A 14,248-nucleotide genomic window follows, 5' to 3' on the forward strand; every position below is an offset into this window, starting at 1 on the left:
GACAACCGGTTCCTCAGGGACACAGACAAACCGGAGTCTCCAGCTGCCTAGTAACAGGTGGAAAGAAAAATTACCATATGCAGCATCTGGATCGGCAGATATGAACACCGGAAAACTCACTTACCTGCCGCTGCCACTACGACTGGAACCCGAGTACAGGTTCCCACACACCAAACAGGACACCGTACAGACAACACACAAACACAGGTATCCAGCACTCCTGATACTGCCAGGACCCCATGCCACAATGAGCACGGCAGCCCCAGGCAGCACAGCACACAGACTAATGATTAACCCCTCCGGGAAACCAGCCCCTTTATGGAGGTATCAACATACCAGGTGACAAATAGCATACATGCAGGGACCAACACCAACAAGAGCCCAGACATGTAACAACCAACAAAACGCTTAACACACCCAGAACATAAACCTACACCACAAATAAAACAAGTGAGGGTAAAGGTACATGGAGGGTACATAAGGGAGGACAATTTATGTTCCATAAGGTGGCCCTCAAAGACTGGTCTGGAACACCAAGGAAAGGAGCAAAGCTCCAACACCAAGCAAGGCTGTAGTACTACTGCACCCAGCCAGCAAGACACAGGTTTATATCAAGCTTGCGGCCACACCCAGGAAACACCTTAATCCCTAATAGCCAGAAGATTAACCCCTTGCACACCAAACAGCAGGGAGGCACACCTTAAAGGGGAAGTGCATGTGCAAACCACAAACTACACGTCGCCCCTAGCAACCAGTCTGCACGGCAACCGCGTCATGGTCAAAAAACAATATGACCATGATACTCCCACCCCTTAAAGCCCCCCAACAGAAAAGGGGAAGCTAGTGAGGAACCCACAAGCAGGGATGGGGGAAGGGAAAAAAAAGTAAAAAAGTAGCAGAATCAGTGTCAGCGCAAGCGAGTCTACCCAGAACTGCTGCCAACCCCAGGAACAACAAACAGGAACCAGGGCGCCAGCCACCAGCCAGCCAGGAGAGACTGCACTGATCACTGCGTCCACACTCAGACACGGTTCACACCAAGTCGCTGCCAGCATGCATACCCCACCAGCATACACCAAAGCCAGTTCAACAAGGAATGCAGCCAGCCACCACAAGACAAGCGACAGAACCACTGAGACATGGACAAGGGGAGACATAAACACAAGTGCCGTTTCACACCAACTGCAACACCTGCCACAGAGAACCACACTTTTAACTGTATCTCACACCATATGCCCTCCCTCCGGAGGATAAGCATGCGTGCCAGAAAATGGCAGGCGACACATGCTGGGCCCTCTTCTAAAAGCAAAACAGAGATGCCTTTATGGAACATACTGTCACGGTGGGGAGTGGGGAAAACACCCCACCGTACAGTAGGAACTGTTACTAGGCCAGACAACAATAAAGGGAGCAGTCCACAACCTACAGCCGCCCTAATTCTGACCCTGATCTCCTGACCGCATAAGCAAACCCTGAAGGTGGGAGGGCTCATGTCTATGAGAATCATAACGGATCCATCTGGTTCTCGTTATGCAAGACGGAAAACAAAGTCCTGTCGACAGGACTTTTTTGTCCGTTCTGCATAACGGGAACCAGACGGATCCGTTATGATTCCCATAGACTTCTATTATGACAGATCAAAACAGAATGCCTCTTAAAGGCTTCCGTTTTGACTTCCATCATAATACAAATCTATGGGCAGCATTACGGATCCATCCTGGTTTCCATTATGCAGGACTGGACTCCTGCATAATGGATCCGTTATGCTGCCCATAGACTTGTATTATGAAGGATCAAAACGGAATGCCTCTTAAAGGCTTCCGTTTTGACTTCCGTCTTATAGATTTTGTTATTTTCCGCTATAACAATGTTATAAAGGGAAGCCATAACAGATTACATAACGCTGATGTGAACCCACCCTTTCCATGTTTATTTTGCAAATTTTTTAGAAGTCAAAATATATTTGAAATATAAAATGCCATTACTAGTAATTGAATGTATTTAAGAAAAAAATAATAACAATTAAAATATATAAATATATATAAATTAAATTATATTTCTTTAATATGCTAAATGATATTATATATTTTTTTTGCTATCTGGCCATTAGTTGGTGGAGAAAAACCAGGATTAATACCAAGTATATTAGGTGGGTAGAGATTGGATACAATTTTTAATTTAAATATTAAAATTTTTAATTTATCTTTGTTCTTTGATTGTAACTTAATTGTTTTAAACACTTTATAAAGCTTTTTTTTAGGCTACTTTCACACTTGCGTTAGGAGCGGATCCGTCTGGTGTCTGCACAGACGGATCCGCTCCTATAATGCAAACGCGTGCATCCGTTCAGAACGGATCCGTTTGCATAACTGTTTATTTCAGATCTGATTTTTCACTTTGGAAAACTCAGATCCGACAGTATAGTCTAAACACAGAAGCGTTCCCATGGTGATGGGGACGCTTCAAGTTAGAATATACTGAGACCTGTGTACATGACTGCCCCCTGCTGTATTTAACTTATTGGTGGCCAGTGCGGCCCCCCCTCCCTCCCCAGTATTAATTGTAACCAGTGCGGCCCCCCTCCCTCTATATTCATAGGTGGCTAGTGCGGATTCCGAGTATTAAATATGACCAGTGCGGCCTCCCCCTCCCTAGTATTAAATATGACCAGGGCGGCCTCCCCCTCCCTAGTATTAAATATGACCAGTGCGGCCTCCCCCTCCCGCCCTCCCTAGTATTAAATATGACCAGTGCGGCCTCCCCCTCCCTCCCTCCCCAGTATTAAATATGACCAGTGCGGCCTCCCCCTCCCTCCCTCCCCAGTATTAAATATGACCAGTGCGGCCTCCCCCTCCCTCTATATTCATTGGTGGCCCGGCCAGTGCGGATTCCAAGTATTGTGACCAGTGCGGCCTCCCCTCTTCCCCCCCCTAATTAAAATCACCCCCCCCATCATTGGTGGCAGCGGAGAGTACCGATCGGAGTCCCAGTTTAAATCGCTGGGGCTCCGATCGGTTACCATGGCAGCCAAGACGCTATTGCAGTCTTGGCTGCCATGGTTACTTAGCAACAAATAGCAGCATTATACTTACCTGAAGAGCTGCGATGTATGTGTTCGGCCAGGAGCTCCTCCTACTGGTAAGTGAAAGGTCTGTGCGGCGCATTGCGACCTTTCACTTACCAGTAGGAGGAGCTCCCGGCCGGACACAGACATCGCAGCTCTTCAGGTAAGTATAATGCTGCTATTTATTGCTAAGTAACCATGGCAGCCAAAACTGCAATAGCGTCTTGGCTGCCATGGTAACCGATCGGAGCCCCAGCGATTTAAACTAGGACTCCGATCGGTACTCTCCGCTGCCACCAATGATGGGGAGGGGGTGATTTGAATTAGGGGGGGGAGAGGGGAGGCCGCACTGGTTACAATACTTGGAATCCGCACTGGCCGGGCCACCAATGAATATAGAGGGAGGGGGAGGCCGCACTGGTCATATTTAATACTGGGGAGGGAGGGAGGGGGAGGCCGCACTGGTCATATTTAATACTAGGGAGGGGGAGGCCGCACTGGTCATATTTAATACTGGGGAGGGAGGGAGGGGGAGGCCGCACTGGTCATATTTAATACTGGGAATCCGCACTGGCCACCGATGAATATAGAAGGAGGGGGGCCGCACTGTTTACAATTAATACTGGGGAGGGAGGAGGGGCCCGCACTGGCCACCAATAAATTAAATACAGGAGGGGGGGGTCTGCCCCCTGCTGCCTGGAAGCATCTGCCAGGCAGTAGGGGGCAGTCATGTACACAGTTCTCAGTATATTCTAACTTGAAGCGTCCCCATCATCATTGTGTTTAGAATATACTGTCGGATCTGAGTTTCACGATGTAACTCAAATCCGATGGTATATTCTAACTGAGGCATTCCCATGGTGATGGGGACGCTTCAAGTTAAAATATACCATCAGATTGGAGAAAACTCCGATCTGATGATATATTAATAGGGACTCCTGACTTTACATTGAAAGTCAATGGGGGACGGATCCATTTGAAATTGCACCATATTGTGTCAACGTCAAACGGATCCGTCCCCATTGACTTGCATTGTAAGTCTGAACGGATCTGTTTGGCTCCGCACGGCCAGGCGGACACGAAAACGCTGCAAGCTGCGTTCGGGTGTCCGCCTGCTGAGCGAAGCGGAGGCCAAACGGTGCCAAACTGATGCATTCTGAGCGGATCCGCATCCAATCAGAATGCATTGGGGCAGTACGGATCCGTTCGGGGCTTGTGAGAGCCTTCAAACGGAACTCACAAGCGGAGCCCCGAACGCTAGTGTGAAAGTAGCCTTAGCTGTTCTAAGAAAGTTTTATATTTTTTCCTAAAATTTCACTTTGGAAATTCACTTTCTCAAACTTCAGCATTAACTCTGTCAAGTTTAATCTTTTGTATACTATCCCCTTCTGTTTCTTATTATCACACATTTATCTGCTGCAGATAATTGTCATTGTTTTCACAATAACGGACTAAGTTATCTACAAGAGAGAACTTTTTTTTTAATGAATAATTTTTTCTTCAAATAATTACCAAAGAAAAACAAATACACAGCGCTGAGAATGCGAAAATAGGTCAAAAACACATAAGAATAAGGACAACTTAAATACATATGCCATCGATTTTACTATCATTTCCGCATTAACATAAATGATAGCGTTAAATCCAACACTGTATAAACAAGTTTAATACCTTTACACCTTACTATTCCCCCTCTTAACCCTTAGCTGCTGTCGCTGGTAGCTCGGACCCCGCACCTCACCCCCCGACCCGTCCGCCTCAATTCACCACACTTCTGCGAACGCGCATTGTTCACCTGCTTCGCCTCTCAACCTCCTTGTACAGCTTTATTTGGGACATAATCCGACGCCACTCCTCAAATACTGGGGAAATGGGAGAACCCCATCTCTTGACTATCAGAACCTTTGCTATCAAACAACCCCTCAACCAATCCAATCGATAATCAAAAGGGTTAGGATTTTCAGGTACAGTACAGACCAAAAGTTTGGACACACCTTCTCATTCAAAGAGTTTTCTTTATTTTCATGACTATGAAGGCATCAAAACTATGAATTAACACATGTGGAATTATATACATAACAAACAAGTGTGAAACAACTGAAAATATGTCATTCTAGGTTCTTCAAAGTAGCCACCTTTTGCTTTGATTACTGCTTTGCACACTCTTGGCATTCTCTTGATGAGCTTCAAGAGGTAGTCCCCTGAAATGGTCTTCCAACAGTCTTGAAGGAGTTCCCAGAGATGCCTAGAACTTGTTGGTCCTTTTGCCTTCACTCTGCAGTCCAACTCACCCCAAACCATATTGATTGGGTTCAGGTCCGGTGACTGTGGAGGCCAGGTCATCTGGCGCAGCACCCCATCACTCTCCTTCATGGTCAAATAGCCCTTACTTTCAAAGTTTTCCCAATTTTTCGGCTGACTGACTGACCTTCATTTCTTAAAGTAATGATGGCCACTCGTTTTTCTTTACTTAGCTGCTTTTTTCTTGCCATAATACAAATTCTAACAGTCTATTCAGTAGGACTATCAGCTGTGTATCCACCTGACTTCTCCTCAACGCCACTGATGGTCCCAACCCCATTTATAAGGCAAGAAATCCCACTTATTAAACCTGACAGGGCACACCTGTGAAGTGAAAACCATTTCAGGGGACTACCTCTTGAAGCTCATCAAGAGAATGCCAAGAGTGTGCAAAGCAGTAATCAAAGCAAAAGGTGGCTACTTTGAAGAACCTAGAATATGACATATTTTCAGTTGTTTCCCACTTGGTTGTTATGTATATAATTCCACATGTGTTAATTCATAGTTTTGATCCCTTCAGTGTGACTCTACAATTTTCATAGTCATGAAAATAAAGAAAACTCTTTGAATGAGAAGGTGTCCAAACTTTTGGTCTGTACTGTATATGATAGTCCAAGATTACCGAGATCATATCTGATGCACAGGCTTGGGGAGAATCCGCCTGCATTGCTGTAAATACTTGCTCCCAAAAGCGCTTTATCGCCCTGCATTCCCATAAAAGATGGATGTACCCAACATTGGGTCTGTCGCACTTTTGACAAGGAAAGTCACGACCTCGGTTTTTGAGGAACTTAGCCTGCATTTGTGGTGTATAGTATAGCCTATGTAAAATCTTGAATTGGATCAATCTATAGCTGGCTGCCAATGATGCCTTTTTTACGTTTTTGAAAATTTGTGGCCAGGGGAGAGGGAAGGTTTTTAATTCTTGTTCCCATTTAAATGGGTACAAGAGAGAACTTTATCTCTATACCGAGCACACATGTGGAGATGAATGTGTGCTCCTGGCACAATTTTTTTCCACAAAAAGGCGTATGATAGAATGCTGTTCCTCTTTGGTGTAATTGATAAGTTTTGCAGCCATCTTCACGATAGTGTGACGACTGTAATACTAAACTGCAAGATCAGCCGGTTTGCCAGACTGACTAGTCACATGAAAATCTCAGATATGACCAATTACTACTCCTCCAGCCTTTACTGTTTCAAAAGGAAATTTAAAAGTGCTGAAACTTTTTGAAGACCTCCTATATAAGCATGATATACTTCTAAAATACTTCTCCATCTTAATTGTCCAACGTATGCCTTTAGGAGCAAAAATTTGCACTAGCACTATCATTTTTTTAAATAAAATGTATTTATAATATAAAAAGATATCATTTAAATCCTAAAATATAAAATCAGTAAACTTTAAAATAAATTCGAATGACTAAAATCGATTGACTAAAATGTTGCTTAAGTTCTATCCAATGGAGTGCCTGATGTAAAACCCAAAAATATAAGAAAAAAATTAATGTTTTCTTTGAAAAAATGTTTTTTTATTGTAATCACTTATCGTAATTATAGTAGTTTAGCATTAAAATTATTTTGAGTAATTAATTGTTGAAAAATTTTGTTTTTCAGATGCCGGTGGAAATATAATATCAAATACAGGTGGAGTTATAATTAAATATTGTTCCTTTTAGATTTTTTTTTCTAAAACTTTAATTGGTTTAGGGCCATCATGACTCACAAGCTGTATTATCATAGACAAATTCAATGAAAAAGGCTTAAGGTATAAACAGGACCAAAATTAGGTTAGATGGCACCTAGAATTTTTTATGGTGCCCCTCCTTTCCTCCTAGATATAAAGAAAAAGGTTTTGGAAGATTTTTTTTTACAGCTGTCTTACCATAAATACTAGGATTAGGATATACTATGTAGCTGAGAGAGTTTGTCTCCATCATATAAAATTAGTGTAAAAGTTAAACACACATACGGATGTAGCAGGGTTAACACACATGCTTTATGAGACATGTTATCTAAACTAAATGCAGCTAAATGTGTTAAGCAATTGCTTTTCAATGGCTTTTGTTTCAAGATAACGCGATGAGTTAAGAAATTTGAGTTAAGAGTGTGTGTTACCCCTGCTACATCTGAAATAGACAATCTTCACAGAGACTTGCCCTATAGAAACCTATGTTTAAGCTATAGCAGATAATCCTCTATATTGTCTGAATTTGTGAGTATAAACTCTTCATCACAGTACCAGCGAAGTGCATGCGATTTTAACAAATTTTATAAACGCGCTGTGGGGAAAAAATTATTTGCTGGTCTATCAGGCTCTATGCTAGCTGTGAAGCACAGAAACCAGTGTGAACGAAGCCACTGATGTGATAGGAGGCATCGGTCCTATCTACAATAGACACACATCTTTTTTATGGTCTTGCAGGGACAGTGTAGGGTTTGTGAAGAAGAGATATTTAGTTAGGTTGATTGAATTCCAACATAGAAAGTCAGGTTTTATCATTAGGGACACCATAGGGTGAGTTAGTTGTATGTCTTACAGCCAGGGCTCCTGCAGCTGTTCACAAGTGCTGTGTATACAGGGTGCTGCACTGCTGCACAGAGATCCCTAAAGAAACAGTACATTCGTTGTTTTTATGTGCTGGATCCATTTTTTTGTTAGAAAATCTGTTACAAAGCTCCTGCAGTTCATAAGTTTATAAGTGTAAAATTAAACTCATTTTAGTTTGTGAATTTCAGTTTCTAGAAAGGGTGAAGCCAGGGGACGTTTGTTTTATCAAAAAACCTGTTACAATTTGTGCATTATAGTGATTCAGTTGCAGCATATAGCGTGGTTGAAATTGGGCCTGTATATTTTTGTTGCAATTAATATTTTGTGTTGCAATTTTTTTACTTTTTATGATTGCGATAATCATATTTTAGATCACAGTTTCTTCCAATGCTAGTGCGTGTGTGTGTATAAACATGGACAGGTATTCTCTGCCCTCCTTCCCTCGTAAGGCATAGTTTTTGGATCGCTTCTCCAGAACATACCACTGTTTTTATCAATAATACTATGTGTTTAAAAACCGGCTGACCCCAATAACAATTTTTGGAACATTTTTACATTTAAAAAAGCATAACAAATCCCACAGTGCAATGTGTCTTTGAGCAGGCTGTTAGCAACGTCAATTATGCATTTACCCATAGCTTTATATGTCAGTGTCACTATGACATTATTTACTACTGTTGAATTTGCATTAAAGTGTTTGGGGGAAAGTGAAGAGAGAAAATGTAAAAAATTGAGAAAGACAACAGAGCAAAAATGGGTCCTGAAAGATCTTAGAGTCAATTGCATTAGTTTTGGTTTAAGTTGAATCGATTTGGTCCCAAATCTAATTTTTTTTTTGCTGATTCGTTAGAATTGGACCTAAAACAAATTTTAAGACATGCACTCATCTCTGATTCAGCCTAAGGCACTGTGATAAATCTGGTGCACAGCTAGACAGCCTAAGTTTACACCATCTACAGTTAATCAGAACCTTTGTCTGCTTTATGGTATACAGACCTTTGTTTGTTTTTTGCTATATAATGTCACATGGAGTCACTTCTCAGGAATTTTTACATAGAAAACAAGTGAAATGGGTCAGCCATACAATAAACATTTTAAAGGCCAGAGTTTAAAGGGGGTGGGGGCTCATTTTTGACCAATTACATATACTGTTTCTCTACAGTAAATATGAGTTCACACAATAAAACAGTTAGCTGAAGGGTGTAGAGATAGCTCCTAGGTTACATATTTTAAGCAGGATAGAAACATAAAATGCATTTGAACAGTAAAAGTATTTTTACTTGTACAACATTCAACATTTTTGTCTTTCTTTTGTGTATATATGACTAGAAAGCATCTCGCTCCATGACTTCAGCAAATTTTATGGAGTTTTTGTCATATTTCTAAGCACATTTTCAAAAAACGAAGTTAAACAAAGCAAAATATAATTTAAATAAAGTAACTTTTTGAAAGCCATAAAAACACATGTTTTAGCTTCATGTAGGTAGAAAATAAATCACATAGACTTTAACATATTAAAGTACTGTACGTGTTTGTTTGTTTCTCTCTTTTTGAAGGTGATTTAGTCAAAGGAGTTGGTGAAACAGCAGGAGATCTGACAAAATCATTAGGTAAGTAATTACAGAAGTTTATTTTTGAAGTAGTATAAGTTGCAGTATCGCTAACAATGAAGTTGTCAATGACTTAATAGTAGCAACAATAGCGTTAACAGTACACTAAAGCTACTTTCACACTTGCATTGTCTTCCAGTATTAAGATTCGGCAGGAAAAAAAAGTTTCCGCTTAGTCCTCATGCATTCTGAATGAAAAAAAAGATCCATTCAGGAGGCATCAGGATGTCTTATGTTCAGTCAGCAAACTGCAAACTTCATTTTTTTTGTCCAGTCATAAACAAGGTAAAAAATGGATCCGGCTCTGAAAACAATGTAAGTCAATGGTAACGGATCTTCTTATTATGGAGACTAAAAAACTGGATCCGTCACCAATTGACTTTCAATGTATTTAGTGACGGATCCATTTATTTCCATTTTGATGGAACAGATGCATGCTGACATGTAAAATAAAAACAAATCAGCTTGGTTCCAGTATTTAGGTCCTATGCCGGATCTCAATACCGGAAAAAACGACGCAAGTGTGAAAGTAGCTAGTTGTGACAGTATAATTTGACATAAAGAGTGGCATGACATTATCAAACGTATAGTGGTAAAAGTAGTAATGGTGACATATTTCATAATGATAAACATAGTAACAATTTTTACCAGATATAGTAAACAGCAGTGACATTAAAGGGGTTGTCCGGGTTTAGAGCTAAACCCAAACATATTCCCATTTTCACCCAGGCAGCCACCCTCCTTTGCCCTGTGCTCCGATGCTCTCCTTTGCCATGTGCTAAATCGTGCAGGGTAAAAGTATTTGGACCTTTCTGGACCTCTACGACCACTTTGGTTTGATGTCACTGACGTCAGGAGAGATGTTTCTCAGTTGGCAATAACAGACACACCCACAGGCAATCACTGAGAAACACTCTAATTTTATTATGCTATAGCTTGGCCTTATATAGGCAGTAGAAAAGTTTGCATAACAACAGCGTTAAACCAATCATAAAAGATAAACATTTGGTGCTCATACACATACTACCGGAACATCCTTTTATGGGTATGCAATACGTCACATATAAGAATGTACGCAGTTGTGCCGAATGACCCTGAATGAGACAGAACATTTGTTCTAGTTCTGGGAGATAAGAATTAATGCAACAGCATAAATGCATATTTTAAGACTTAAAGATTGATTAGAAGGGCGTCAGAGTGTTAGATGGGAGGCAACAGAGAAAGTTGCTACAGTAGTCTAGGTAGGAGATGATGAGGGCATGAACAAGCATTTTTGCACACTCTTGCAATTTTTCAGTTAGCGGCTGTAGGCGGTGGAAAAGGCTTAAATGTGTGGTTTGAAGGACAGAGCGGAATCAAAGCTTACCAAAAGACAACTGAGTTATAGGACCTGGAACGGAGCCATTGACTCTGATAGATAGGTCTGTTGGGGGACTGAGTTAGATTAGGGAAAGATAAATTCTGTTTCGTGCATAAGACATTCTGTTTTCACTTGGCCCCAGGAGACGGACAAGTCTGTAAGGTCAAAGAACGAGAGAGTGTGTAACAGAAGGGAGAGGTCCAGGAGCTGGAGAAGGCCAGAGTAATGTAATTTGTCCTGGCAGTTAGCAGATCGTTGGTGAATTTGGTAAGGTAGATTCAGTTGAGTGGTAGGGTCGGCGGCCAGACTGTAGCCGGTCAAACAAAGAGTGAGATGAGAGGTGGAAAGAGAATTCAAAGTGGGCATGTTGTTCAAGTGCAGTTTTGAGAAAAAAAAGGAGTAGTAATATGAGGTGACAGCTGTCCATATCTATCTATCTATCTATCTATCTATCTATCTATCATAGAGCAAAAGAAGGCAGCACTCCAAATAATGATGAAAAAGTGGACGGTTTATTCACTCATCAGCAACGTTTCAGCTCTCTCTATGGAGCCTTTTTCCAGCTGAGTAACATGTGCAAAATTACCTGCACTATTTATATATGTAATTTTGCACATGTTACTCAGCTGGAAAAAGGCTCCATAGAGAGAGCTGAAACGTTGCTGATGAGTGAATAAACCGTCCACTTTTTCATCATTATTTGGAGTGCTGCCTTCTTTTGCTCTATTATCCATACTTGAGATCTTGGTCGCAGGTCTCTCAGGAGGATATTTTTGCACCCGTTTGTTTTTTGTGTGCTGCTTCTTTCCTTTCTGTTTTGTATCTATCTATCTATCTATCTATCTATCTATCTATCTATCTCTCTATCCATCCATCTATTTTTCTATCTGTTTGTCTGTCTATCTTTCAATCTATAATATATCATCTCTATTATTGAGATTAACTAAATATTCTGAAGATGGTTAAGTTATCTGTACTATTTTTTCTCTTGACTTTAAAGGAAAGGAGACCAGTATCAGATTTATATTAATTTTGTTCAGTATTGTTGTGTAATATAAAAAAATTAAAAAAAAGTTTCAAAAACTATTTTGAATCTCTAGTCGGTGGGAAACAAAACCTGTTTTTCTTTCAGGTATAAATGGAGGAATTCCATGTTCAACAGGTAAAGTCTATAAATATGTGTGTAAATGATTGGTGATTTTTACTCGCAGTACCCTGCCTGACCAATAGGGTTGCTATTAACAGGACATATACCCACATAATAATATTGATACTTTAGTAATAGCAATGCAAAGCAGAATTAAAGCTTACCCAAAGATAGCTACTTATAGGACCAGAGAAGAGCATGGAGCCATTGAATGTGATAGATAGGTCTGTCGGAAGGCTGAGGTGGAGGAAGATAAATTCTTGTTTTAAGTTAGCCACAGGAGATGGCCAACTCTGTAATGGCAAAGGATGATAGAGTGTGTAAAAGAAGGGAGAGGTCAACTGTGCCAATGACAGAGGACAGATCCTGGAGGAGGAGGACAAAGTTATGTCATTTGTCTTGGCAGTTAGCAGATCGTTGGTGAATTTGGTAGGGTAGTTACAGTTGAGTCGTAGGGTCAGAAGCCAGACGGTAGCCTGTAAAACAAGAAGTGAGATGAGAGGTGGCAAGAAAATTCAAAGTTGACAGATGTCTATATCTATCTATCTATCTATCCATCTGTCTGTTTTTCTACCTATCATATATCATCTCAATAGGTGAGCAAACCCGAACTGTAAAGTTCGGGTTCGTACCGAACTTTAGGTTTTTCGGCACCTGGACTCGAACCCGAAAGTTTACGTAAAAGTTCGGGTTCAGTGTTCGGTGCTTTCTTGGCGCTTTTTGAAAGGCTGCACAGCAGCCAATCAACAAGCGTCATACTACTTGCCCCAAAAGGCCATCACAGCCATGCCTACTATTGGCATGGCTGTGATTGGCCAACTGCAGCATGTGACCCAGCCTCTATTTAAGCAGGATTCACGTAGCGCCGCACGACACTCTGCTCGGATTAGTGTAGGCAGAGGCTGCAGCTACTGTGAGGGAGAAATCTTATCAAGAACAGTTTTTTTTTACTCAGCAATCTACAGCAAATGTGTTGTGTGGGTGCAGTGCACAATTTTTTTATGCCTGCTAGGAGCCAACTACTGCTAAAAAAGAACTTTTTTTACTTCAGTTAGTCAATATCAATACATAATCGGCAGCCATTTTATGCAACGATAGTGCACCAGAACATTCTATCTGCAAGTCCAGAAATACAGCTTTTTACTTTCTGGGGTTAAAAAAACAACTTTTTTTCATATAGTGCACATCTAGGATTACACGTGCATAAGTGATTGTCACATTTAGGCCAGAAATACATCTTTTTGCTTACTGGGGTGAAAAAACCCTCTAATATACTGCACATCTGGGATTAGACGAGCATAAGTGACTGTCACATTTAGGCCAGAAATACATCTTTTTGCTTACTAGGGTGAAAAAACCCTCTAATATACTGCACATCTGGGATTAGACATGCATAAGTGATTGTCACATTTAGGCCAGAAATACGGCTTTGTGCTTACTGGGGTGAAAAAACCTCTAATATACTGCACATCTGGGATTAGACGTACATAAGTGACTGTCACATTTAGGCCAGAAATTCGACTTTTTGGTTACTGGGGTGAAAAAACCCTCTAATATACTGCACATCTGGGATTAGACATGCATAAGTGAGTGTCACATTTAGGCCAGAAATACATCTTTTTGCTTACTGGGGTAAAAAAAAACCTCTAATATACTGCACATCTGGCATTAGACGTGCATAAGTAATTGTCACATTTAGGCCAGAAATACATCTTTTAGCTTACTGGGGTGAAAAAACCCTTTAATATACTGCACATCTGGGATTAGACGTGCATAAGTGACTGTCACATTTAGGCCAGAAATACGGCTTTGTGCTTACTGGGGTGAAAAAACCCTCTAATATACTGCACATCTGGGATTAGACGTACATAAGTGACTGTCACATTTAGGCCAAAAAATATGGCTTTTTGGTTACTGAGGTGAAAAAACCCTCTGATATACTACACATCTGGGATTAGACATGCATAAATGACTGTCACATTTAGGCCAGAAATATGGCTTTTTGGTTACTGGGGTGAAAAAACCCTCTAATATACTGCACATCTGGGATTAGACATGCATAAGTGACTGTCACATTTAGGCCAGAAATCAGCTTTTTGGTTGCAGGGTTGAAAAAACCCTCTGATATACTGCACATCTGGGATTAGACATGCATAAGTGCCTGTCACATTTAGGCCAGAAATACGGCTTTTTGGTTACTGGGGTGAAAAAACCC

The 14,248-nt window shown here is 40.9% G+C and overlaps 2 long non-coding RNA genes across 5 annotated transcripts in view; both read left to right on the top strand.

Annotated features, from left to right (window-relative positions):
* Positions 1-2,037: 2,037 nt before the first annotated feature.
* Positions 2,038-9,753, top strand: LOC120983796. Of its 2 annotated transcripts, XR_005775214.1 has the most exons (4): positions 2,038-2,149; positions 6,983-7,012; positions 9,473-9,526; positions 9,666-9,753. It is a non-coding gene; the product is annotated as an uncharacterized LOC120983796 (long non-coding RNA). The 2 variants fall into 2 exon arrangements; XR_005775213.1 differs by lacking the exon at positions 2,038-2,149 and having other exon boundaries at positions 6,846-7,012.
* Positions 9,754-11,976: 2,223 nt separating this feature from the next.
* The window catches only part of LOC120983794, a 29,643-nt gene continuing 27,371 nt past the window's right edge, over positions 11,977-14,248 (top strand). For 2 of the 3 annotated variants that reach the window (XR_005775212.1, XR_005775211.1), the window contains exon 1: positions 11,979-12,048. This is a non-coding gene — a long non-coding RNA (uncharacterized LOC120983794). Of the gene's footprint in view, positions 12,049-14,248 lie in introns of all 3 variants that reach the window. The other variant, XR_005775210.1, reaches the window with a different exon arrangement.

This window comes from Bufo bufo, unplaced genomic scaffold (assembly GCF_905171765.1).
Source record: "Bufo bufo unplaced genomic scaffold, aBufBuf1.1, whole genome shotgun sequence".
NCBI lineage: Eukaryota > Metazoa > Chordata > Amphibia > Anura > Bufonidae > Bufo > Bufo bufo.